Source organism: Salvelinus fontinalis, chromosome 35, assembly GCF_029448725.1.
Source record: "Salvelinus fontinalis isolate EN_2023a chromosome 35, ASM2944872v1, whole genome shotgun sequence".
NCBI classification, from domain to species: domain Eukaryota; kingdom Metazoa; phylum Chordata; class Actinopteri; order Salmoniformes; family Salmonidae; genus Salvelinus; species Salvelinus fontinalis.
In genome coordinates this window covers 20,551,300-20,577,428 of record NC_074699.1, presented here as the reverse complement: position 1 = coordinate 20,577,428, position 26,129 = coordinate 20,551,300, and the positions used below count along the sequence as shown (strand labels likewise).

Below are 26,129 nucleotides of genomic sequence, written 5' to 3'. Positions count from 1 at the left end.
ACAGAAATCTCATAATTAAAATTCCTCAAAAATACATGTGTCTTATATCATTTTAAAGGTAATCTTGTTGTTAATCCCACCACAGTGTCCGATCTTTCAAATATGCTTTTCAGCGAAAGCACTACAAACGATTGTTAGGTTACCACCAAACCACAATAAGCACAGCAATTTTTCCAACGAAAGATAGCTTTCACAAAAAGCAGAAATAGAGAAAATTTATCACTAACCTTTGATTATCTTCATCAGATGACACTCATAGGATTTCATGTTATACAATACATGCACGTTTTGTTTGATAAAGTTCATATTTATATAAAAAAATCTGAGTTTACATTGGCGCGTTACATTCACTAGTTCCAAAAACATCCAGTGATGGTGCATAGCCACATCGTTTCAACAGAAATACTCATCATAAATGTAGATGATAATACAAGTTATGCACATGGAATTATAGATATACCTCTCCTTAATGCAACCGCTGTGTCAGATTTCAAAAAAACTTTACGGAAAAAGCACATCATGCAATAATCTGAGACGGAGCTCAGAACAATAGCCAAATTAGCCGCCATGTTGGGGTCAACAGAAACCAAACAATACATGATAAATGTTTCCTTACCTTTGAACTTCATCAGAATGCAGTCCTAAGAATCTCAGGTCCACAATAAATGCTTGATTTGTTCGACAATGTCTGTTATTTATGTCCAATTAGCTACTTTGTTTAGCGCGTTTGGTTAATAATTCCAAAGTCACAAAGCGCGTCCACTATAACGTGACAATGTCCAAAGTTCCGTAACAGTCAGTAGAAACATGTCAAACGATGTATTGAATCAATCTTTAGAATGTTGTTAACATACATCTTGAATAATGTTCCAACCGGAGAAATACATTGACTTAAGTTGAGCGATGGAACGGGGCTGCCTCTCAAGTGAACGCGCGTGTTCAATGCGTGGTCACCTTATGGCAGTGGTGAATCATTCCTGTCTCCTTCGGCCCCCCTTCACATTAGAGTCATCAGACAAAGTTCTATTGACTGTTGACATCTAGTGGAAGCCGTAGGAAGTGAAAACTCATCCATATCTCGCTGTAATTTCAATGGGAGCTTGGTTGAAAATCTACCAGCCTCAGAAAAAATCCAAACAGGAAGTGGAACTTCTCAGGTTTTTGCCTGCCATATGAGTTCTGTTATACTTAGACATATTTCAAACAGTTTTAGAAACTTCAGAGTGTTTTCTATCCAATACTACTAATAATATGCATATATTAGCAACTATGACTGAGGAGCAGGCCGTTTACTTTGGGCACCTTTCATCCAAGCTACTCAATACTGCCCCTGCAGCCATACGAAGTTAATGACCTAAGGCTCGTATTTCTGTGTGTTATTATGTTATAACTAAGTCTATGATTTGATAGAGCAGTCTGACTGAGCGGTGGTAGGCAGCAGAAGACTCGTAAGCATTCATTCAAACATTACTTTCCTGCGTTTTGCCAGAAGCTCTTCGCTGTGCTTCAAGCCTATCAACTCCCGAGATTAGGCTGGTGTAACCGATGTGAAATGGCTAGCAAGTTAGCGGGGTGCGCGCTAATAGCGTTTCAAACGTCACTCGCTCTGAGACTTGGAGTAGTTATTCCCCTTGCTCTGCATGGGTAACGCTGCTTCGAGTGTGGCTGTTTTTGTTGTGTTCCTGGTTCAAGCCCAGGTAGCGGCGAGGAGAGGGATGGAAGCTATACTGTTACACTGGCAATACTAGAGTGCCTAAAAGAACATCCAATAGTCAAAGGTTAATGAAATACAAATGGTATAGAGAGAGAGAGTCCTATAATAACTACAATCTAAAACGTCTTACCTGGGAATATTGAAGACTCGTGTTAAAAGGAACCACCAGCTTTCATATGTTCTCATGTTCTGAGCAAGGAACTTAAACGTTAGCTTTCTTACATGGCACATATTGCACTTTCACTTTCTTCTCCAACACTTTGTTTTTGCATTATTTAAACCAAATTGAACATGTTTCATTATTTATTTCAGACTAAATTGATTTTATTGATGTATTATATTAAGTTAAAATAAGTGTTCATTCAGTATTGTTGTAATTGTCATTATTACAAAAAATAATAAAAAATAGTCCGATTCTAATCGGTATCGGCTTTTTTGGTCCTCCAATAATCGGTATCGGCGTTGAAAAATCATAATCGGTCGACCTCTACATAATACCCTGTCACTTACACCTCCAGTCGATCATCATCTCCTGCTTCTGTCTCCGCTAGGGGGGTCATCAAATTACCCCAAGGCCCATCCGCTCTCACTGTTCTGTCACTGTAATGTTGTCTCTCCCCGTCTCTCTGTAGATGGAGGGGTAATACACTGAATCATCCAAATAGAGAAATGGGTCTCTGTCAGCGTCTCCATTTGTTGGAGTGTGTTTTGGCTCACTCAGAGATTGCGTACAAGTGGTTTCAATGCTGAGTAGGATGATGAGTGGGATGATGAGTGGGATGATGAGTGGGATGATGAGTGGGATGATGAGTGGGATGATGAGTGGGATGATGAGTGGGATGATGAGTGGGATGATGAGTGGGATGATGAGTGGGATTAGTTTTGACAACTTGTTTTGAAGACCAGACACAAACATGAGATCACATACAGTGTGGCAGATGAATAAGCTACTACATGTTTTGTACATGTAGAGAAGTCTTCTACAATCCATCTGGTGACTGGAACTTGTAGGGCCAACAGATCTGATGTGAGTAATCTTAAGCCTTTTCAATTTCCTCACTGTCTGTGGCAGGGAAGTTCAGGTTTCGAAATGTTTTACTTTAGATTTTGACACCCCAAACATCCAATGTTGTTGTACATAAACGATCATAATGTTTTAAGTCTAGCAGCTATTCTACCCCCGCCCCGCTTAACAAAGACCACACCGTTCAAGATTTGATCATAAACTGATTTTATCGTTGCAGCTTTGTCTCCATGGGAACGGGAGTAACTAACAGTCTTGGAAAGCCCGTCTCCCATCTGTTGTGTATTGGGGCAGTGTGGACAACTTTCTTTTGTCCAACTTTTCCTTCCTTCTGCCCATTTTTTACTTACAGTGCAGTCAGAGGGAACACAATGACGTGAGCGGCTCTTGGAGAGGGAGGATCACACATTGTAATGTGGGCGTAGTCGCCTTGGCAGCAGTGGAGTGGATGGACGGGGGGGGGGGTGTGTTACTCCATTTTATGTTGACTCTGTTCACCTGCAGTCAGAGGGCCACCTGGGATTGAGATGGTGGAAAGACTAATGAAGATGGGTCATGTGGAGAAATGGAGAAAAGGAAGGGTGCTGATGAGAGAAACTGAGGAAAGGACAGACTTTTAAGATGCTGCATACCTGTATATGCAATTGTTGGATTGGAGGGTTTTGGCTAGGGCCATTCCCCCCAGAAATGTCCGGGAACTTGCAGGTGCCTTGGTGGAAGAGTGGGGTAACATCTCACAGCAAGAACTCATGGACTGCACCAGATTTGCCAGGAGGAGATGCACTGCACTACTTAATGCAGCTGGTGGCCACACCAGATACTGACTGTTGCTTTTGTTTTTGACACCCCCCTTTGTTCAGGGACACATTATTCCATTTCTGTTAGTCACATGTCTGTGGAACTTGTTCAGTTTATGTCTCAGTTGTTGAATCTTGTTATGTCCATACAAATATTTACACATGTTAAGTTTGAACTAAACTCAGCAAAAAAAAGAAACGTCCTCTCACTGTCAACTGCGTTTATTTTCAGCAGTCACATTTAGTCTGGGTCTGCATTGGCATCCATCACTTAGTTTGAGCTCCTTAGCGACTCGCTGGAGGAGAGCGGTAGAGAGACCGGGCCTAGTCTCACAGGCTAACTGTTTCTCACTCAGGACAAAGCTGCTTTTAAACTGCTTTTAATTCCCAGGGTGACTGTGACACTTCTGGAGAGCCCTCTGGAAAGTCTATTATAGCTTGTCCAGGAAGGGGGACCAGTTTTAGCTCCCCAGCGTAGGAGCATTAAGAGAGGTAACCTACCCCTCTGAGGGGATGGGGACAGGACTACTGCTTTAGAGAATTGTTAGAGGCTGTTAATTCTCTTCCCTCAGAGGGCCCAGTGCTGCTTCCATGTTTCTGTTCTAATCCTGTTCTGTATATCCTCCTGCTCTACTCTTAGAAAGTGGAGAGGTGAGAGAAGGGAGAGCGGAGAGCTATAAATAGATCCAGGAGTTGATCTCATTAGCCTCTGGTCTCCCCGGCCTATCATGACTGAACCCACCTGAGAGTTGGCCCGCTCGGCTCTGTGTCGTGTGATAGGAGGGGAAATTAAGTGCAACCCTGGAGAAGGAATGGGAGCCATGAATAATGAACGAGTTCATCAGGATGGCTTTAATGGCTTCTGGTTTAAGAGGTACGGTACAGTTGCCATGGATATAGTGACCAGAACCATTCTACTTCTTCTATCCACACACACAGTGCAGAACTCACTGTAGTGCCCTTACTTGCTAGTACCTCTGTCAGCATCGTTGCCCTCTTGTGTGCAGTAAAGTTAACCTTTTAAAATGTTTTTGGAATGTTGAACACTCCAGGCCACAATGACAAGTGATCAAACTGTGACACTGTTAGTGTATTTTAAAACACTCTGGTTCCACTGGCATTGCTGTGACTCACTCCTGCATTTATATTATCCCTCATGTTTATTCATCAACACACATTAATTCTGTTGAACCCAGAAGCATGTATAGCATTATGCTGTGTGTGTGCAGTCCCGGGTGGTACTCTCTCCATGCATGTCTACACACACAATGTCATTTGTGCCAGCGCTATAATTTCCTTGTTGCTGTGGGACGTGGCGGGCTGCTCCATGGTAATGCAGAGAAGAGCCTCGGCCTCGTCTCAGATTAGATTTAGCGCTCCCTCACAGAGACCTGAGCAATCATCCAGCCTGCCATGCCACTGATAGGGCCAGCTCCCTGGTGTCAGAGCCTGATGTCCTCTCTCTGAGCAGGGTAATGTGTTACTGGCTCAGGTTTAATGAAATAGAATTCCAGACCTGTCAAAGTTTGAGCTTGCCCACCAGGCTGCATGAGAACATACACATTTGAATAGATTATTTCTGCTCAGGGCGGATATGATTGCAATGAGGGTGACCTTTCATGTCCACAAGCATAAACAAGTAATGCAGAGCAGCTAGACTGACTTGCAAAATAAAGATTTGTAAGGCAGTCTGGGAATTGCCAATATTATCACAATACTTACTGTAGGTGCCGATATGTATTGAGATTTTCACGATTAAAATGTGCAGTGCATTCAGAATGTATTCAGACCCTTTGACCTTTTCCACTTATTCTAAAATTGATTAAATTGTATTTTTTCCTCATCAATCCTAACACAATAACCCATAATGCCAAAGAAAAAACAGGGTTTTAGAAATGTTTGCAAATGTATTAAAAATAAAACATTGAAATGTCACATTTACATAAGTATTCAGACACTTTACTCAGTACTTTGTTGAAGCACCTTTGGCAGTGATTACACCATCGAGTCTTCTTGGGTATGATGCTACACGCTTGGCACACCTGTATCTCAAGCTTTGTCAGGTAGGATGAGTAGCGTTGCTGCACAGCTACTTTCAGGTCTCTCCAGAGATGTTCTATCGGGTTCAAGTCCAGGCTCTGGCTGGGCCACTCAGGGACATTCAGAGACTTGTCCCCAAAGCCACCCCTGCGTTGTCTTGGCTGTGTGCTTAGGGGTGTTGTCCTGTTGGAAGTGGAACCTTTTTCCCCAGTTTGAGGTCCTGAGCGCTCTGGAGCAGGTTTTCATCAAGGATCTCTCTGTACTTTGCTCTGTTCATCTTTGCCTCGATCCTGACTAGTCTCCCAGTCCCTGTAGCTGAAAAACATCCCCCCACAGCATGATGCTGCCACCACCATGCTTCACTGTAGGGATGGTGCCAGGTTTCCTCCAGAAGTGACACTTGGCATTCAGGCCAAAGAGTTGAATCTTGGTTTCATCAGACCAGAGAATCTTGTTTCTCATGGTCTGAGAGTGTTTAGGTGCCGCATTTTCATACTTGAGTAAAAGTAAAGATACCTTTTTAAAAGAAAATGACTCAAGTAAAAATGAAAGTCACCCAGTAAAATATTACTTGAGTAAAAGTGTTTGGTTTTAAATGTCCTTAAGTATCAAAAGTAAAAGTATAAATCATTTGAAATTCCTTATATTAAGCAAACCAGATGGCACATTTTTTTATTTTTTTTATTTACGAATTGCCAGGGGCACACTACAACACTCAGACGTCATTTACAGATGAAGCATTTGTGTTTAGTGAGTGTGCAGACCATTTTCCTGTCCTAAGCATTCAAAATGCGACAAGTGCTTTTGGGTGTCATGGAAATTGTAAAAAGTCATTTTTTTAAAGGAATGTAGTGAAGTTAAAGTTGTCAAAAATATAAATAGTAAAGTACAGATACCCCAAAAAACTTTTGTACTTTCAAGTATTTTTTACTTAAGTACTTTCCACCACTGTCTGGAGGTCTGTCAGTGACCATTGGGTCTTTGTCACCTCAGTGACCAAGGCCCTTCTCCCCGGATTGTTCAGTTTGGCCGGGCGGCCAGCTCTAGGAAGAGTCTTGGTGGTTCCAAACTTCTTCCATTTATGAATGATGGAGGCCACTGTGTTCTTGGGGATATTCAATGCTGCAGAAATGTTTTGGTACCCTTCCCCAGATCTGTGCCTCGACACAATCCTGTCTCGGAGCTCTACGGACAATTCCTTCAACCTCATGGCTTGGTTTTTGCTCTGACTTGTACAGTCAACTGTTGGACCTTTTTTATATAGACAGGTGTGTGCCTTTCCAAATCATGTCCAATCAATTGAATTTACCACAAGTGGACTCCAATAAAGTTGTAGAAACATTTCAAGGATGATCAATGGAAACAGGATGCACCTGAGCTCAATTTGGAGTCTCATAGCAAAGCATCTGAAAAAATTCTGTTTTTAATTTAAGAAAATTGCAAAAATGTCAACCTGTTCACTTTGTCATTATGGGGTATTGTGTGTAGATTGATGAAAAATATGAATGTCATCCATTTTATAATAAAAAAAATTATTTGACCTTTATTTAACTAGGCAAGTCATTGTAAATAAGAATATATTAACTGACAGCCTAGGAAAAGTGGGTTAACTGCCTTGTTCAGGGGCAGAACGACAGATATTTACCTTGCTCGGGGATTCTAACGCTCTAACCACTAGGCTGCGTGCCGCCCCAGAATAAGGCTGTAATGTAACAAAATGTGGAAAAACTCTAAGGGTCTGAACTTTCTGAATGCACTGTATTGCGGTTCATTTTTGTCGCGATAAAAGTGCTATTAACAGTTGTCTCACTATTTAAAAAGATGGAGAACAAGCTCTAGGATGAAAAATACTGTAGTTCTGACGCAGGTACAGCTGACCAGCGCTAGCTAATGCTACCTACCTACTGAGTTAGAGTATCGATATAATATTGCAAAATGTAACTGTATGGATTTTCCCCCCTATTACTATTGGTGGGTGACTTGATATGGTTGCGACTGCGAGGGAGTTTTTTTTTGTGTTAGATGTGTGGCTGTGATTATATAAAGGACTCTTTGGACTGACTCCTTTAGATTTCATGCACCATGCTTGTTATATCGAAGGTTCTTTGAGTCCCTACTTCAGGCATTTCCTCAGTTTTGATTTAAATGAAAAACATGTGCAAATCTCAGACAGAATTGCACAGCAAGAGAAGAAAAAGTCTGTTCCTCTTCAGATACTCTGCTGTTTTGAAGCTCCAGTCTCTCGTAAAGTAGGCCAATGGCGTGGTGGGGAGTGTTTGTGTAGTGGGGGGTGGTAGTCTTTGTAGGGTAAGATTATGGTTTATTTGTACTGTAGGCCAGGGGGGATAGCTAGTCTGTAGGATTTTAGATTCTATTTAGATAATTTTGTATACATTTTGTAAACTGTAGTCACTCAGGTTGCGCTGGGCAAAGTAGAGCTGTTTAGCAGACCCATTCTGAGCCTGTGAGGCTACATGAAATTAACCCCCCCCGAATCTCAGAAGGGGTTATTAGTGACTAAGTCTAGTCCACATATGAACATTCCAGACAGGCTCTTATTATATTACCTGCCCATTTAATATCAGTCACCACCACTAGGCTGAGTAGAGCTGATCCCCATTAAAGGGGCTGTGTGCTGGGAACTGTCTGCCAGGTGTGCTGGTGTAATCTCTCTTTGACAGATTCTCGTGGACAGAGGGTTTTCATCATTGATTATTTGGATGAATCAGGATTGGGTGAAGGCGGTGCTTAAACTGATGCATTGATTTTCAAGCCTGTGTTCGGATGATAAGCGGTTTCCACTAGATTCCACAGGCACAAAGGCAAATTCATTACCAAAATATTTGCTTTTTGGCCATTTATCAACACATGAAATTAGTGGAAGAGAGGGGTTTGGACGAGAGTTTCCGTTTGCGAGGGAGGAGACTTTGCTGCCTAATCACAATTGTTAATGGCATCCCCCCCAGAAGTAAAACAAGAAATGACAAACTTTCACAGTATAATTTTACTTCTGGGTAACCAAGATTGATTGTGGTGTGCTTGTGGCGAGGTGGTTGTGTGTGTAGTGGTCCGGCACTTCTCAATGGAACTGGTTTAGTTGGTGTCATGTCTCCTTTGGACCTGTGTGCAGGTGTTTGCGTGGGTGGTAATGTTTGTTGGCTGATCAGTTGGGTGGTAGTGTTTTGGATTTTGTGGGTGTGCGCGCGCCCCCCCTTTACTGCAGCTTGTTAACTCTCTGATGCACAGGCCCTGTTAATGGGGCGTCTCAGCAGAAGTAGCCCTGCATCTTTTCCTACTGCCTAGAGTAAATATGAGCTTTCCTCTGGCCACATGCTCTATCCTCATGTCTCTTCTCCTGTCTGAAGCACTTCATCCTCACTGAGTTCACAAGCTGAGAGAAAATATAACATCTGTCCTGTTTGATTGTTCGTATAATGCACCACACACATACACTCCCATATTACGAAACGTATTTATGTCCCCTATTTGGAGAAAGTAGTTTTAGTGTGTATTCTTCTTAGAGCTTCTCACTACTGCATGGACATGAAAAAGTTCAGCCTAGATAACAGAACCTCCGATGCAGACTTCAGTTGCAAGAGGAGTATTATTTGTTTTCATGCTTGAAAAGCCAGGGCACTGAATGTTTATTTTTCAGATATTGCTAAGATGGTTGGCCGTCAAGCTGTTACATGAAAGTCATGATTAGATTTTTGGAGCTCTAGAAATAGTGATTCCATTTTATCAACAAGCAGATTAAAAACAAAGGGAAACCAAGCCATGTTTCTTAGTTATTTACTTGGAGGAAACATTGAATTCATAGTAGCAGCTTGAAGCCATATGTGTGTCTTTTCTGTTCGCCTGGCTCTTTACGCTGAAAAAGTGTGGTGGAACGGATACCATTTCATTTTTTAAATTGAATTATTTCCACTCTCAACCCCTTCACACATGCTCACACACATGCGTACATTTGCAGTCTATTATTTAAACTTTGCACTGTAGGACTCAATGACTAAAATTGCATGTTAATTTTGAACAGCAATAACTTTCCAATCTGATATCTGTGCTGCACGCTGCCTCTGTTCCCAAGGCCAACGACGGTCCAGCGTTTCTATAACGTTTGTCTTGCTTAAATGGGTCCTGGGGAGTGTGACTTAATTAAAAGCTTAAATGATATTCCCTCCTAGTGAACACTAGGATGAGTTTTTCCTGTGGCTACTGAGCTACACTCCACCAGCTCTCCTCTCTCCTCTGTTCATAGAAAGTCTGTTTTCTCTTTGGTGATTTGAATTGTGGAACAGACTTCAACATGTTTTGTGCAAGCTCCATTGAATTGTGACCTCCGTCTAACCATTTCAACTGTCAAAAAGACAAAGAGGACGTGCTCCTTTTTAAAAGGCTTTTTACATTTAATTACGTTTTTGATTGAGGCCATTGTGTGGCTTTATAAAACTGTCTTACATTTTCTGATTCACCTTTAAAATCGAACTTTCACTCCATCTGGATATTTATCCAGTGAATGTAGCATGAACCTCTAAGGACAGTTTTTCATTGTGCCAAAACATCTCAATAGACCAGCTATTATTCTCAATACTGTTGAATTTCAGACTTGTACGGAATGTTAACGCTCGATACAGCAGTCAACTGGTCAAATCTGGTCGAGGTGATAACTTTTGTGGGAAACACACCTGTGCGTCCCACAAACGTTAACTCACTATACTGGCACAACGTTAAATGGAAATATTTAGTGTTTTTTTCTACCAATTCTCCATTAGGGTATGCAGGCGGTAAATCAATATATTGATGTACAACATCAACAAATTGAAACAAATCATGTTTTGTTACAGCCCCATTCACCATGAGGCCTGCTGAAAAGTAGTGTTGATAGTTGGAGTACTCAGTGCTTTGAAATAGACTGGACCATCTCTCCTAAAGTACAGATGGTCACATTAATCTGTGAAGCGTTGCTTGGTCATGGAATATTCTAAACATGGTTTTGTATAAACTTTAATTTACAATCCAAAATGGGTAAATAATGTTTGAGTTGTCACAAAGTCAGTATGCTCATTAAAAAAGTATTTAACACTCTGGGCCTTTTGTGAATTTCCCTTAAATTACAACTGTCACCTCTGTACAATGTAGAGTATTCTCACACCGTTCTTAATGGTCTTGGACTGTTTGTTCAGTGTTTGTGCGAGGCCAGCTGTTTGAGCTCAAAGGACCAGTCAACTTTAACCTTTGACCTTTACTCACCCCCTAACTATAATGCTCTTGAAAACACTATGCACTTCAACATTGGAGGACGATGTATTGTGTCAGTTATTTAAAACGTGTGTTGAGTCAAGTTGCCTTTTTGCATAGTTTCCCCTTATCACTTGACTGGCCACTGTGTTCCAAAGCACAACACTGGTGATGTAGAAGAGTCCCATCTGCTGAGTTGTCAGGTGCTCAGCCGTATTGATCTGGCTGTAATTGATTATGATAGTCTGAAGATAAAGGCTTCTGTTAAACCGTGGCTGTGCTTTTGCAGGGCCCTGTAATTGCATATGCACGCTGTCCCTGTGCTTATCTCCCTGCTTTCTCCCAGCACCATACAGTCCGGTCAGCTTAACTCGCCGTGCTGCTGAGGTCTTTATGCCTCCAAGGACACTCCTCATCAACACCAGAGACTGACAGCCTCTGCAGCAGTTGTGCTACAACACTGTAAACTTTTACACACCGATCCACTCCATAAACTACACTGGTACTCCTGCTGCTGGGGGTAAAGGGATGTCCTGTCCTCTGCTTAAACTTAAATAAACCCAGTGGGTTTGGTTACACGACATGCTAACAGATTGGGTGCGTGTGTGTGTGGCTGTCAGTGGGCTTCCACCCTCACCCCCAAACCATTGACCACCACGAATCGGAACACTTATGTTTTACCCGCAACTATACACACAACAGTTTCTAAATACTTTGGCCAGAGTTTAGTTATTATTTGGTTGCTGCAGTTATTGTCATTAAAATGCCAACATTTTGTCACCCAAGTCTTATCTAAGTCAGTTGTTCTTGTCAGCGCTATTAAATCCATTACTGTAAACTGTTTTGAGAACAACACAAGCAGGTAGTTTACTGTTCTGAGAGTGATACGCCCTGTCAGACAGTGCAGAGAGAGGAATTTGGTATCTTGTCCGGAATGGGCTGGTATGTGGATAAATGAGTGTGCTGTAGAGGGCCATATAAGGTTTCATAAACACACCGTTTATCTGGCAGGCGGACGGATGCAGTAGTATGGTGCTGCCGGAGTGAAGGAGAAGTTCTGTCAAAGTTGTAAGAAAATCAAATAACGTTTTATTTGTCACATGCGCCGAATACAACAGGTGTAGACCTTAGTTAAACTTAAAAGCCCTTAACCAACAATAAGTGTTAGGGAAAAAATGAAATTAACAAATAAATAAACAGCACCAGCGGCTATATACAGTGTGTACAGGCACAGAGTCAATGTGCGGGAGCACCGGTTAGTCGAGGTAATATGTACATGTAGGTAGAGTTAAAGTGACTATGCATAGATTATAAACAGAGAGCAGCAGCAGCGTAAAAGATGGGTCTGGGTAGCCCTTTGATTAGCTGTAAGAAGAACAGAATGCATGTCTGCTCACTGTATGGCTCCCAAACCATTTATCTCAGGTAATACATTCATGTTTTGACTGGCATGCTCATCTAATTAAAGTTTGCCTGTCTGGGCCATGGTGAATGGAGGGAGGTAGGTATTTATTTGTATAATCTGGTTAGATTTGGTTGTTTTTGCTAATCTGAGAGGCGTATAATCTGGAGTTTGGGGTGCTCTAATCTGGAACCAAAGACAGACCCACATTAACAACCCACTTGAGCAGACTGGAAGGAGAGTGTAAGAAGGAAAGATGAGAGGATGGTGGATGAGAGAGAGAAATTACTCCTGAAAGAGATGATGGAAAAGAGGTACCAACAAGGAGAAGGCGTATTATTCTGGCAGACTGAATGGCAGAACAGACCCATCTGCAGTGTGGGCATATAGGCCCGGCTTGGCCCAGCCCGCCTGATCATTATTAAGGGAAACTGCCTGTTAGCGCCAACTGCAGCCCAGTGCAGCGTGGCCTGGCTCTCTCTCTCTGCCACCTCCCTTAGCCCCTGCCCCCAGAGCAGCAGCTGAGACGAGGTGTGGCTCCCAAGACATTCTCTAAACCTGGAGGAGGCATTTATGTTCCAGCGCAGAATGTAAATAAGGTGGGAAATCATTTCTGGGAGATGTTATGTTTTTAACTTGTTCGTCTAATGGCAAGTATGTATTTCAAAGTTTGTTGATTTTATAATAAACTTAACTTTAAGAGGTTAAATCTTGGTTGTTTCTAGAAATATTGGCCATTGGCTGACCTCTGTACTAATCAAGTGACTCTATTGTGCTTCACTTGCGAAATGAATGTAAAAAATGGAGGCTGTGAATCATTTTAGATGTGTTGAGTCAAACACATTGTTCCAGATCCATACCGGTCTTTACTCTTTCCACACGCGCTGCTCTATAGCCATTGGAGCCGCTCTAATCACCAGAGGTATTCCCTTCCTGAGCACATAACTCCTTCTGGAATAGAGAAACTTTTACTTCACTTTGTTCCCATTAGGCCTGCCCCTCCAATTTGTCTCCAGACATTGCGCTTTTTGTAATACCTAATTGTGTCTACAGTCTGAAGACGCCACACCTTATGATAAGTGCATTCCCACAAGGTAAACATGGCAGGGCTCGAGTAGAACGAACAAACAACCCAACAAACATGCAGTTATTTCGGAGCCTGTTGCTCTGCATCCCAATGAGGCTGATGGATTAGCGCTCCACTCCAGTAATGGGCTGAGAGGCGGAGTGCCAGAAGTCCCATTCTGCTGTCATCAGTGGCTCGCTGCTTCTCACATTTGTAATGGTGTCTGAGCCGGCTGTTTTCCACATTTTCCTTATCTAAACTTCTTTGGTGTGTAAATGGCCTGTTTCCCCCACAACCGACTAGTTAAAGTTGACTGCCCGAACGTGGATGCCAGATTAGATGGATGACAATAAGGCTCTTATGTTTGGTTCACAAATACAGACACGGGGCTAAAATAACCCAGGGGGCTTTTAGTCGTGGTGGAATGGGTTTATGTTTGTGAGTGTTTGAGTCCATCCGTTCGTAAGTTTACGCGTCTTTCCAAGAGTGTGGTGTATTCTTGATGTGTGTGCTCTGCTCCGAGAGCGGAGTACTCTCTGACTTCTACTGAAGGGGCAGGGGTCATCTTTGAACTAATTGGGTTCACCTCGCTCTGGTCATGACATTCTGGGGTCACACTGCTTTCAAATGTCAGCCTCCAGCCGTGTTCCATGCCAGCCAGTCCTGAGAGCAACAGAGCATCAATGCCACAGCCTCTCTACCCATTCAACCATCTCGGCCGTAAACCTTGCCAAGGACCGTCCACCCACACATCTTTTGAGAACCATTCGTGAATTCACCTTTTGTATACAATGACAGTACATTTCTCACATCCTGACTAAAGTCAGCGGGGAGTGTTAGAGTTAGGACATTGTTATTGCAGTTTTTAAGCTCTGCAGTCAAGTTGTATTGTAAAGGCCCTTCAGTGAACTCACTGCTGATGTAGCAGAGGAGAGGGCTGGGGTCTTTCTGAATGGTTGATGATCTGGAAAGGACAGTAACATTCTGTGATGTAGTACTCTAGGACAGTGTGGCGTGATAAAGAGTGTTTGAGTGTAATCACAGACCGCCCATAGCGTATGGCAGCAGTCAGTCAGAGACTACGCATGGCAGAAGCCTAAAACCCCTAATTGATTCCATGGTCATGTTTTGAGTTAACGTTTACTTTATGGCGTGCTGCTGTGCGCTTGTCTTTCAAAACATTCCACACTTTCAACTGTCGCCTAGCAGCATTGAGGTTTGGCACGAACTGTCATGACTTCAACCACAACCCATTATCTGATTTTTATCAGTGTCAAACTCTCAGGCTTAAACCATTTCTCAGACATCTATTGAATTCTAAGGCCGCAGCGTTGGAGAATTCTTAACTGTAATTTCCAGGCTAATGAAGCACTGTAAAGCGGATGGGCGATCTTAAGCAGCGATCACTTTGGCTGAATCAATCCTGGCTGCTTTGTTCACGCGTCCCTTTTACTTGGTGTTGATGTGATTTAAGAGCTGCCTTAATGGACCGTGCGGCTCTCTGTTGAAGCCATATCTACATATCTCCCCCCTCCACCTCCCTCAAGTCTTTGATCGAAGCCCACCCTCTCAGGCTGTTATCTAGGCTCACACACAATGGGGCCCTCAGCGCTCCAGGTCTTCTTCCCTTCTTTCTTTAGCATCCGATCTCTTCCATCTCTGGACAGGACAATGGGCTCTGTGGAGCCGCTCATGCTTATGTGATGTCAGCATTTTATTCCATTTTCATCTCCCTCTCTCATGGGTTTACATTCTGTTCTTATTCACACACACACACACACACACACACATTTCCTCTCTCCCCATCTCTTTTGTGGTGGTGGGTCGGGCTCTGGGAGGCATCTCATTGTGAATCATGTCATATGCTCTTTCTGGGTTATTGCCTCTCTATTTTCCGCTGGCTGTGTTCTGAGAGGGGGGATATTTGTGTTGACCTGCTTTGAGCCGGCCTGTTTTCTGGGATTTAAATGGGAACAAGAGAGGCTGAACCTCCCCCCCCCCCCCCCCCCCCCCCCCCCCCCCAGAGTGGAGGAAGGGTGTTCTATTTCCCCTCCACTGCAGCGTCTAAACGGTACTGTACTGACGCTGCTAGCCAAGACAAAACGACACAGTCACTATGTGGCCTGAAATACCCCAGCCTAAATGGTCAACTTGGTTATATAAGGGCCATACTGTAGCTGGGTCATGCTAGGCCTATTAATTCAGAATAGTCCTTCCTAGCCATGTCCCAGCCCTAGGCTTTGTCACAGCCAGGATAAACATATTGTACTATTTATTATTACATAGTCTGCCAAGATTCAGTCTGAAGTCATTCTCTGGTTTTCTAAAGCAGTGCCCTCATTTGGTGTAGACATGTTATGATCCACCTACAGTAATGTGTTAATGCTGTAGACATGTTATGATCCACCTACAGTAATGTGTTAATGCTGTAGACATGTTATGATCCACCTACAGTACTGTGTTAATGCTGTAGACATGTTATGATCCACCTACAGTAATGTGTTAATGCTGTAGACATGTTATGATCCACCTACAGTAGTGTGTTAATGCTGTAGACATGTTATGATCCACCTACAGTAGTGTGTTAATGCTGTAGACATGTTATGATCCACCTACAGTAGTGTGTTAATGCTGTAGACATGTTATGATCCACCTACAGTAATGTGTTAATGCTGTAGACATGTTATGATCCACCTACAGTAATGTGTTAATGCTGTAGACATGTTATGATCCACCTACAGTAGTGTGTTAATGCTGTAGACATGTTATGATCCACCTACAGTACTGTTAATGCTGTAGACATGTTATGATCCACCTACAGTAATGTGTTAATGCTGTAGACATGTTATGATCCACCTACAGTAATGTGTTAATGCTGTAGACATGTTATGATCCACCTACAGTAGTGTGTTAATGCTGTAGACATGTTATGATCCACCTACAGTACTGTTAATGCTGTAGACATGTTATGATCCACCTACAGTAATGTGTTAATGCTGTAGACATGTTATGATCCACCTACAGTAGTGTGTTAATGCTGTAGACATGTTATGATCCACCTACAGTAATGTGTTAATGCTGTAGACATGTTATGATCCACCTACAGTAATGTGTTAATGCTGTAGACATGTTATGATCCACCTACAGTACTGTGTTAATGCTGTAGACATGTTATGATCCACCTACAGTAGTGTGTTAATGCTGTAGACATGTTATGATCCACCTACAGTAGTGTGTTAATGCTGTAGACATGTTATGATCCACCTACAGTAGTGTGTTAATGCTGTAGACATGTTATGATCCACCTACAGTAATGTGTTAATGCTGTAGACATGTTATGATCCACCTACAGTAATGTGTTAATGCTGTAGACATGTTATGATCCACCTACAGTAGTGTGTTAATGCTGTAGACATGTTATGATCCACCTACAGTACTGTTAATGCTGTAGACATGTTATGATCCACCTACAGTAATGTGTTAATGCTGTAGATCTGTTATGATCCACCTACAGTACTGTTAATGCTGTAGACATGTTATGATCCACCTACAGTAATGTGTTAATGCTGTAGACATGTTATGATCCACCTACAGTAATGTGTTAATGCTGTAGACATGTTATGATCCACCTACAGTAGTGTGTTAATGCTGTAGACATGTTATGATCCACCTACAGTAATGTGTTAATGCTGTAGACATGTTATGATCCACCTACAGTACTGTTAATGCTGTAGACATGTTATGATCCACCTACAGTAATGTGTTAATGCTGTAGACATGTTATGATCCACCTACAGTAATGTGTTAATGCTGTAGACATGTTATGATCCACCTACAGTAGTGTGTTAATGCTGTAGACATGTTATGATCCACCTACAGTAGTGTGTTAATGCTGTAGACATGTTATGATCCACCTACAGTAATGTGTTAATGCTGTAGACATGTTATGATCCACCTACAGTAATGTGTTAATGCTGTAGACATGTTATGATCCACCTACAGTAGTGTGTTAATGCTGTAGACATGTTATGATCCACCTACAGTAATGTGTTAATGCTGTAGACATGTTATGATCCACCTACAGTAATGTGTTAATGCTGTAGACATGTTATGATCCACCTACAGTAGTGTGTTAATGCTGTAGACATGTTATGATCCACCTACAGTACTGTTAATGCTGTAGACATGTTATGATCCACCTACAGTAATGTGTTAATGCTGTAGACATGTTATGATCCACCTACAGTAATGTGTTAATGCTGTAGACATGTTATGATCCACCTACAGTAGTGTGTTAATGCTGTAGACATGTTATGATCCACCTACAGTACTGTTAATGCTGTAGACATGTTATGATCCACCTACAGTAATGTGTTAATGCTGTAGACATGTTATGATCCACCTACAGTAGTGTGTTAATGCTGTAGACATGTTATGATCCACCTACAGTAATGTGTTAATGCTGTAGACATGTTATGATCCACCTACAGTACTGTTAATGCTGTAGACATGTTATGATCCACCTACAGTAGTGTGTTAATGCTGTAGACATGTTATGATCCACCTACAGTACTGTTAATGCTGTAGACATGTTATGATCCACCTACAGTAGTGTGTTAATGCTGTAGACATGTTATGATCCACCTACAGTACGGGGCCCCGTGTAGCTCAGTTGGTAGAGCATGGCGCTTGCAACGCCAGGGTTGTGGGTTCATTTCCCACGGGGGGCCAGTACAAAAAATAAAAAAAAAAGTATGAATGTATGTACTTGTAAGTCGCTCTGGATAAGAGCGTCTGCTAAATGACTTAAATGTTAAATGTTAATGCTGTAGACATGACACGTCTAACTGGCAGGCTTTAGTTAGCTACAGTGATTTATACACTTCCATTCTTTCTAATGAAATCATTAATTGGCCATTCAGAACCCATCAGGCTGCCATTAGGTTGAGCTCTGCTCATTCACAAGTTCTGGGTGGGCGGTTCAGCACTCTCTCTCTCTGAACATTAATCCTTTTTGATTGCTGAGGGCCTCATTTGGTCTTTCTGGTCTGACAGTGCTCCAACTTCACACTTCCTGTCTCTGGCTCTGTCATTCTTAGCGGGGGAGGGATTGATGCCCAGCCCCTCCACACCACCAGACTACCGTCTACCATCACATGCTGCTCTGTCATTAGGAAAGGTGCAGAGGGCATATGGAAGGTTGACTCATCAACTGTGTGTTTTCACATATTTAGCCCAGGACTAGAGGTGTTATTGTGTGGTTATAATAATCTCTGCACCCGCAATGACTGGACTGAGGGCAGAGGATTATGGGACAGACATGACCTGTGCCCTGTTTAACCAGGTCTCTGTGTGTCAGACAGTTTCTCTTAAACATACGTGCACTGTACACACACTGTGTCCCAAACCATCTTACTCAGTGAGGTCACGGCCAGGGCAGCAGCTGTGATCCTGCCATTGACCTTGTTTTAACCAGGGCCCGTAGCGCTCCGCTACCCTCCGTCAGGTCGTTAGTGCAGCTCGTTCTCAATTAGTGTCGCTGTAATGCTGCGTTGTTAGGCCCTGCTGGAGTACACCAGGTTAGAGACTGTTCCACATCTGCCTCCCTTCTTCACTTGGTAGAGTACTGTACAGGATCAGCCTGATATCATTTCTCTATGCTATTTTCCAACTGTGTGCTTTCTCCTTGACTTCTGTTCTGAGCTAGTCCATGCACTTGTGGCAAGAAACTTCTCTACATTGCGGCACTTCCTTTTTTTAAACTTTGTCTGAGCTTTCTAGAGAAGGTGTCAAAGCAGGGCAGGTAGTTTCCTCCTGAGCTCTGAGAGCAGCTGAAGTGTGGGTGTTTTGTGGTACAGTAACTCAGACAGGGTATGTTTACTGCAGCGTTGTCACCCCCTCAGTCTCTCCAGGAACTCAGCTGTAACTCATGAAAATAGCTGTATAAACAATGCTAGAGGGATTACATATACTGTTTGATGATGAATACTGGTGATCAAATTCCTTGACTTAATGGAATCACAATGAGATGAATGGATTCCTATGTATATTTTCATGAATCCATAAGTCAGAATGAATTGGCTGTTTCATCCTCAACTTTAACACACGTGTCAAACTCATTCCACGGAGGGCCGAGTGTCTGTGGGTTTTCGCTCCTCCCTTGTACTTGATTGATGAATTAAGGTCACTAATTAGTAAAGAACTCACCTGGTTCTCTAGGTCTTAATTGAAAGGAAAAACCTGAAGACACTAGGACCTCCTATGGATTGAATTCACTTTAACAGGACATATTGTCTGGCTTCTGTCTAAACACCCCTTCATGTATAATACGGGTGGATTTACATTTGTAAAGTATCTAGTGATCTATCTTCAACATCAGATTTGCAACTTTTATGTTTACACTAGCCTGGGATGTGGTGTGGCCAAAAACCACATTCCTGTGTCTTGTGAGTGCAGCTATTAGCATACCGTAAATATCATAGTATATAAACAAACAAAACAAAAATTGCTATTCAAACTATACAGGAGCTTCTCAACTAAATCTTGTTGCACACTTGATTTAGTGCAATGATTCACGAATGTGTGGATACTTTTAAAAGCAAAAATGCTGTCTGCTGGTATAAAGGTAATTCTTGCAGGTTCATGTGGTGTGGGAGAGCCATTGTCTTTGCACTGTACCACTCAGAGGGGGCTATGTCTCCAACACTACCGTCGGAGCAGGATTCCCCTCAGGGTTCCCCTTTAGGAAAACATTTGACCGGCAACATTTGAATATACCGGACATTTGAGAAATTCTCCAGACCCATATGCATTGGGTGCGTAACCTGATTAAGGCGTCCACCCATGGTGCGCAGAATGACAGAAATCACATTTAGAATATGGTAATTTATATTAACGGAACATGTAAGTTGAGGATTCAACGATGTGCTGTCCTTACCGATTCTGATGTTCACTTTGAACATGGAACTGTCCATATTTACTCTTCCTCAGCCAACAAGACGAGTAACGAACAGCAAAATCACTGGCATATGTCAATCTACTATAGTAAAGAAGTTTAGGCTGCCTATTCTATTGGTCAGCTTGTCGAGAAAGAAATAGCCTATTTCAAACGGACTCTGGGACAGTTGTGGGACGATAGATCCCAAATTCTTACAACCAGTATGCCTAGGCTCAGTGGCGATTTTAGAATGTAGATCTTGGTGGGGCGAGGAAAAAAAGTGGGATGCATGCCAGCAAAGCCACTAAACAATACATTCATTGCACTATAACGGTGACAAGTGGTGCCCACAAACTGTTAGGGCCTACATAAAACTGTACCAACAGCAGATGCACGTAGTCAATATAACTATTTGTTCAGCACTTTTGAAATGTACAGCGACAGTATTCATGAACACCGAGGAACTTAACTTTCCACCTTCTCCACTGCTGTCCCGTCGATGTGGATCGGGGGTGCTCCCTTTGCTGTTTCCTGAAGTCCACGATCATCTCTTTTGTTTTGTTGACATTGAGTGAGGTTATTTTCCGGAGATCACATTCCGAGGGCCCTCACCACCTCTCCGTAGGCTGTCTCGTCGTTGTTGGTAATCAAGCCTACCACTGTGGTGTTGTCTGCAAGCTTGGAGGCGTGCATGGCCACACAGTTGTGGGTGAACAGGGAGTGCAGGAGAGGGTTGAGAACGCACCCTTGTAGGGCCCCAGTGTTGAGGATCAGCGGAGTGGAGATGTTGTTTCCTACTGTCGTGTCTTTGCCTATGCCGGATTAAGTGATATGACATGCTATTCTGTAAAATAATTTCTCTGTAATTAATATTACCTGATTAAACTAATCATGTAGATGTAATTAACTAGAAAGTTGGGGCACCATGAAAGAATGTTTATAGAGCTGTTATCTTTCGAATAAACTCTTAAAGACCTGGTCATCTTTTACCTCAATAGCAGTCAATATTTAATCCCCGCCTTATTCAGTCTCATCTGAAAGTTGTAAATTCTTGGTTTTACATTTACATTTACATTTAAGTCATTTAGCAGACGCTCTTATCCAGAGCGACTTACAAATTGGAAAGTTCATACATATTCATCCTGGTCCCCCCGTGGGGAATGAACCCACAACCCTGGCGTTGCAAGCGCCATGCTCTACCAACTGAGCCACACGGGAACCCTGGCTAACAAGTTGATTCAGCAATACAAAATTGTTTACTAAATATCTAAATAATCACACAGAATTACATCTACACAGAATGGATCATACATTGATTACAAATTATGTCAGAGCCAACATGTCAATTCAAATAGACTTTTCGGCGAAAGCAAACACTGCTATTATCTGAGGATAGCAACAGAGTAAACAAAGAGAGAGAAGCATATTTCAACCCTGCAGGCGCGACACAAAACGCAGAAATAAAAATATCATTAATGCCTTTGACGAGCTTCTGTTGTTGGCACTCCAATATGTCCCATAAACATCACAAATGGTCCTTTTGTTCGATTAATTCCGTCTATATATATCCAAAATGTCCATCTATTTGGCGCGTTTGATCCAGAAAAACACCGGTTCTAACTTGTGCAACGTGACTACAAAATATCTCAAAAGTTACCTGTAAACTTTGCCAAAACATTTCAAACTACTTTTGTAATACAACTTTCGGTATTTTTTAACGTGAATAATCAATCAAATTGAAGAAGGGATGATCTGTGTTCAATACAGGATTAAAACAACCTGTAGCTAGCTTTCTGGTCACGCGCCTCTAACAAACAGTACACTTCAAGTGACCCTCGTTCAAGATGGCCGTTCTTCTTCATTACACAAAGGAAAAAACCTCAACCAATTTCTAAAGACTGTTGACATCCAGTGGAAGCGGTAGGAACTGCAACAAGGTAAATTAGAAATCTGGATTACCAATGAAAACCCATTGAAAAGAGTGACCACCAAAAAATAAAACAATCTGAATGGTTTGTCCTCGGGGTTTCGCCTGCTAAATAAGTTCTGTTATACTCAGAAATGATTCAAACAGTTTTTGAAACTTCAGTGTTTTCTATCCAAATCTACTAATAATATGCACATCTTATCTCTGGGGATGAGTAGCTGGCAGTTGAATTTGGGCATGCTTTTCATTCAAACGTGAAAATGCTGCCCCCTATCTTAGAAGTTAAGTACCAACGCATATTTTCAACTGGTTGGATTACCGAAATGTGGTTCCGTTTCCCACCTTTTGATGTTACCAGACTCTCTATGTTACGAAGGCTTTACAAGAGTCAACTCTATAAAGTAGAGAGAGAGAAAAGGGGAAAGGTATTTATGGGGGTCATAAACCTCCCCAACAGGCCAACGTCATGACACTATCTTCACCACATGGGGGTGGCCCGTCAGGAAGTCCAGGACCCAGTTGCACAGGGTGGGATCGAGACCCAGGGTTTGGAGGGTACTATGGTGTTGAATGCTGAACTGTAGGCAATGAACATCATTCTTACATAGGTTTTCCTCTTGTCCAGATGGGATTGTGCAGTTTGTGATTGTGATGGCGATTGCATTGTCTGTGGACCTATTGGGGCGGTAAGCAAATTGGAGTAGGTCTAGGATAACAGGTAGGGTGGAGGTGATATAATCCTTGACTAGTCTCTCAAAGCACTTCATGATGACAGATAGTCGTCAGTTACCTTATCTTTCTTGGGAACAGGAACAATGGTGGCCATCTTGAAGCATGTGGGGACAGCAGACTGGGATAGGGATTGATTGAATATGTCCGTAAACACCAGCTGGTCTGTGCATGCTCTGAGGACGTGGCTAGGGATGCTGTCTGGGTCGGCAGCCTTGCGAGGGTTAACATGTTTTAAATGTTTTACTCACGTTGGCCACTGAGGAGAGCCCACAGTCTTTGGTAGCTGGCCGTGTCGTTGGCACTGTATTGTCCTCAAAGCGCGCAAAGAAGTTGTTTTAATTTGTCTGGAAGCAATACATTGATGTTCCCGACGGGGCTGGTTTTCTTTTTGCAGTCCCGTGATTGTCTGTAGACCCTGCCACATGCGTCTCGTGTTTGAGCCGTTGAATTGCATGCTTTCAGTTTTGTGTGAATGCTGCCATCAATACAGGGTTTCTGGTTAGGCAAGGTTTTAATAGTCAGTGGGTAGAACATCTCTTATACACTTCCTTATAAACTCGCTCACCGAGTCAGCGTATACATCAATGTTATTGTCTGAGGCTATCCGGAACATATCCCAGTCCACGTGATCGACGCAATCTTGAAGCGTGGACTCGGATTGGTCAGACCAGCATTGGATAGACCTAAGCACGGTCGGTTCCTGTATATGTTTCTGCCTATAGGAGGGGAGCAACAAGATGGAGTCATGGTTAGATTTGCCAAAAGGAGGTTGGGGGAGGGCCTTGTATGCTTCGCGGAAGTTAGAGTAGCAGAGGTCGAGTGTGTTACTCACTCGAGTACTGCAATCGATATGCTGATAGAATTTAGGTAGCCTTGTTCTCGGATTAGTTATGTTAAAATCCCCAGCTACAATTAATGCAGCCTCAGGATATATGGTTTGCATAAAGTCGAGTGACGTTCCTTGATGGCCGTCTTGGTATCCACTTGCGGGTGGATATACACGACTGTGACGATAACCGAGGAAAGTTGTCTTAGGAGAAAATACGGTCGCCATTTGATTTTGAGGAATTCTAGGTCAGGTGAACAAAAGGACTTGAGTATTTGTATGTTACAATTACACCATGAGTCGTAATCATGAAACATACACCCCCGCCCTTTTCACCAAGAGATGTTTGTTCCTGTTGGCGCGATGCACTGAAAATCCCATTGGCTGTACGGACTCCGGCAGCATGTCCCCAGCTAGCTATTTTTCCTCTGAAACAGAGTTATAATCCCGGATATCGCTTTGGAAAGCAAGTCTTGCCCTAATTTCGTCGACTTTGTTAACTAGGGACTGGACATTAGCGAGTAATATACTCGGAGGCGGTGGGTGGTGTGCGTGCATCCGAAGCCTCACTAGAAGACCACTCTGGCACCCTCTCCTCCAACAGCATTGTTTTGGGTCGGCCTCTGGAATCCGTGCAAATGCCCTGGGAGGTGCAGACAGGATCTGCTTTGGGAAAGTCATATTCCTGGTCGTTGTGCTGGTAAGTTGACGTCTCTCTGATATCCAATAGTTCTTCCCGGTTGTATGTAATAACACTTAAGGTTTTCTGGGCTAACAGTGTAAAAAATTATACATAAAAAAATAATACTGCATAGTTTCCTAAGGACTTGATGCGAAGCTGCCATCTCTATTGGCGCCATCTTGTTTGTTTGAATGTCAATACACAATAGGCTGACTGGGGAGATGATTTCATACAGTCACAGTCCAGCGATAAGAGCTACAATGCTAATATTTTCAAAAACTCTTCAGTTGTCTTCTGTGGGTGTCACCGAGTAGAATGCTACCCAATTTTATTGCTTCACATTCCAACCTTGTTTAACATTATCTAGTCTAAATATGGCATGATTCCACCAATCGTAACCTTCTGCATCACTTTAAGAGGTACTTTTATTTTGAAGGAAAACCGCAAATTACACTATTGTGCGTAGTCCTTGTCATAACACATAGCTACCTGGCCGCTTATAACGTTAGCTTTGGGCAACAGGGTTAAGTAGCTGGCTAGCTATTTATTTTCATGAACTGAAGTTAAATTTCAATAGGCGAACAACAATTCCCTACCTAGCTAATACTTACTCACACGGATTCCTAAATCATTGCTAAGAATAATGAAAATGACTGCATTTTCTACTGATCATTGTTTTCAGGCAGGTTGTATTGGTGCTAGCTAGGTACCAAGCAAGCTAGCTAGCTACCCTAGAAGTTGCGGTAGAACAAATAATGCTTTATTACCAACCCACTATTGTAAACACATTGTTTGTGGCCGTTGTTTGCTTGGTTGCAGACTTTTTTTTTTGTACAGCTTTGCCAGTGCTACTGATAGCATCCTTTAATAGAACTGTGTTATTTGACGTGTCAAATGAAAAGCTTATTTTATGCGTCATAGTGTTATTTGAAATGTATCCTTTTTGACACGCAAAGACCCAAACGGCATGCCATAGGATGTCGTGAAGCTAATAGCAATGACGCTATTATTGTGTAACCGGTAGGGCAATATCTGAAAAATAGCGCACTTGGTAGTGTGTACCGGTGCTCGACCAGGCGCGAAAGCCAACCAGTCATGAAAGCCAACATCACCCACGACAGAGAACGGTTGATTGTCAAGGGCAATAAATTCCATTATCTTGGCGTTTCTGGATTTTGCCTTTTGAGTTGTCTCGCTGAATTTTTTAAAACTCTTTCAAATGACTGTTCAACTTGTTGACCGCTCGACCCACACAGCAGACATTGTGGGCTTGGTTAGGAATGCTGTGTTGCACGTGTAGCGCAAAATTACATTATATAGATATGCACGTCAGCTTTGACATCGGTTTTGCACACTGGCGTTAAACTAGACAGGGCCTATACCAATGTAGGCATTTTTAGCTAATATCGTCCAATTCCGATATGTTCACCGATATATCGTGCATCCCTAATTAAAAATGATTTCCCAGTAGCTTGTCGGTTTGATTCATGATGATTGCTAGCTAAGACTTTGAAAGTAAGATGTTGACATGATCAGTCCAATCAAAGCTACTGTACATATAATGTGATTTGATGTAATTTTTTCCCTGGCCAATGAACTTGAGCCTTCTTGGAAGGGCACTTGTAATATAACTCAACGGTCATCCAACTCGGAATTCGAAGATCCCTGAAATCCTGATTTGACCTCCTTCCCAGTTGTCTTGAAAGCACAGGACTTCAGCAGCAGTGCTTGCGCTGTATGACAG

General features: G+C 42.5%; 1 protein-coding gene and 1 long non-coding RNA gene across 9 annotated transcripts in view; one reads left to right on the top strand and one right to left on the bottom strand.

Moving 5' to 3' along the window:
* The window catches only part of LOC129834491 (furin-1-like), a 97,052-nt gene that overhangs the window by 27,589 nt on the left and 43,334 nt on the right, over nt 1-26,129 (top strand). The window lies entirely within an intron of this gene.
* On the bottom strand, nt 15,537-17,932 carry LOC129834492 (uncharacterized). Of its 6 annotated transcripts, none has more exons than XR_008756271.1 (5): nt 17,885-17,932; nt 17,725-17,845; nt 16,829-17,683; nt 15,771-16,709; nt 15,537-15,729 (listed from the first exon to the last, which is right to left on the bottom strand). It is a non-coding gene; the product is annotated as an uncharacterized LOC129834492 (long non-coding RNA). The 6 variants fall into 6 exon arrangements; XR_008756270.1 differs by having other exon boundaries at nt 15,537-16,057; nt 16,097-16,709; XR_008756273.1 differs by having other exon boundaries at nt 15,537-16,057; nt 16,179-16,709.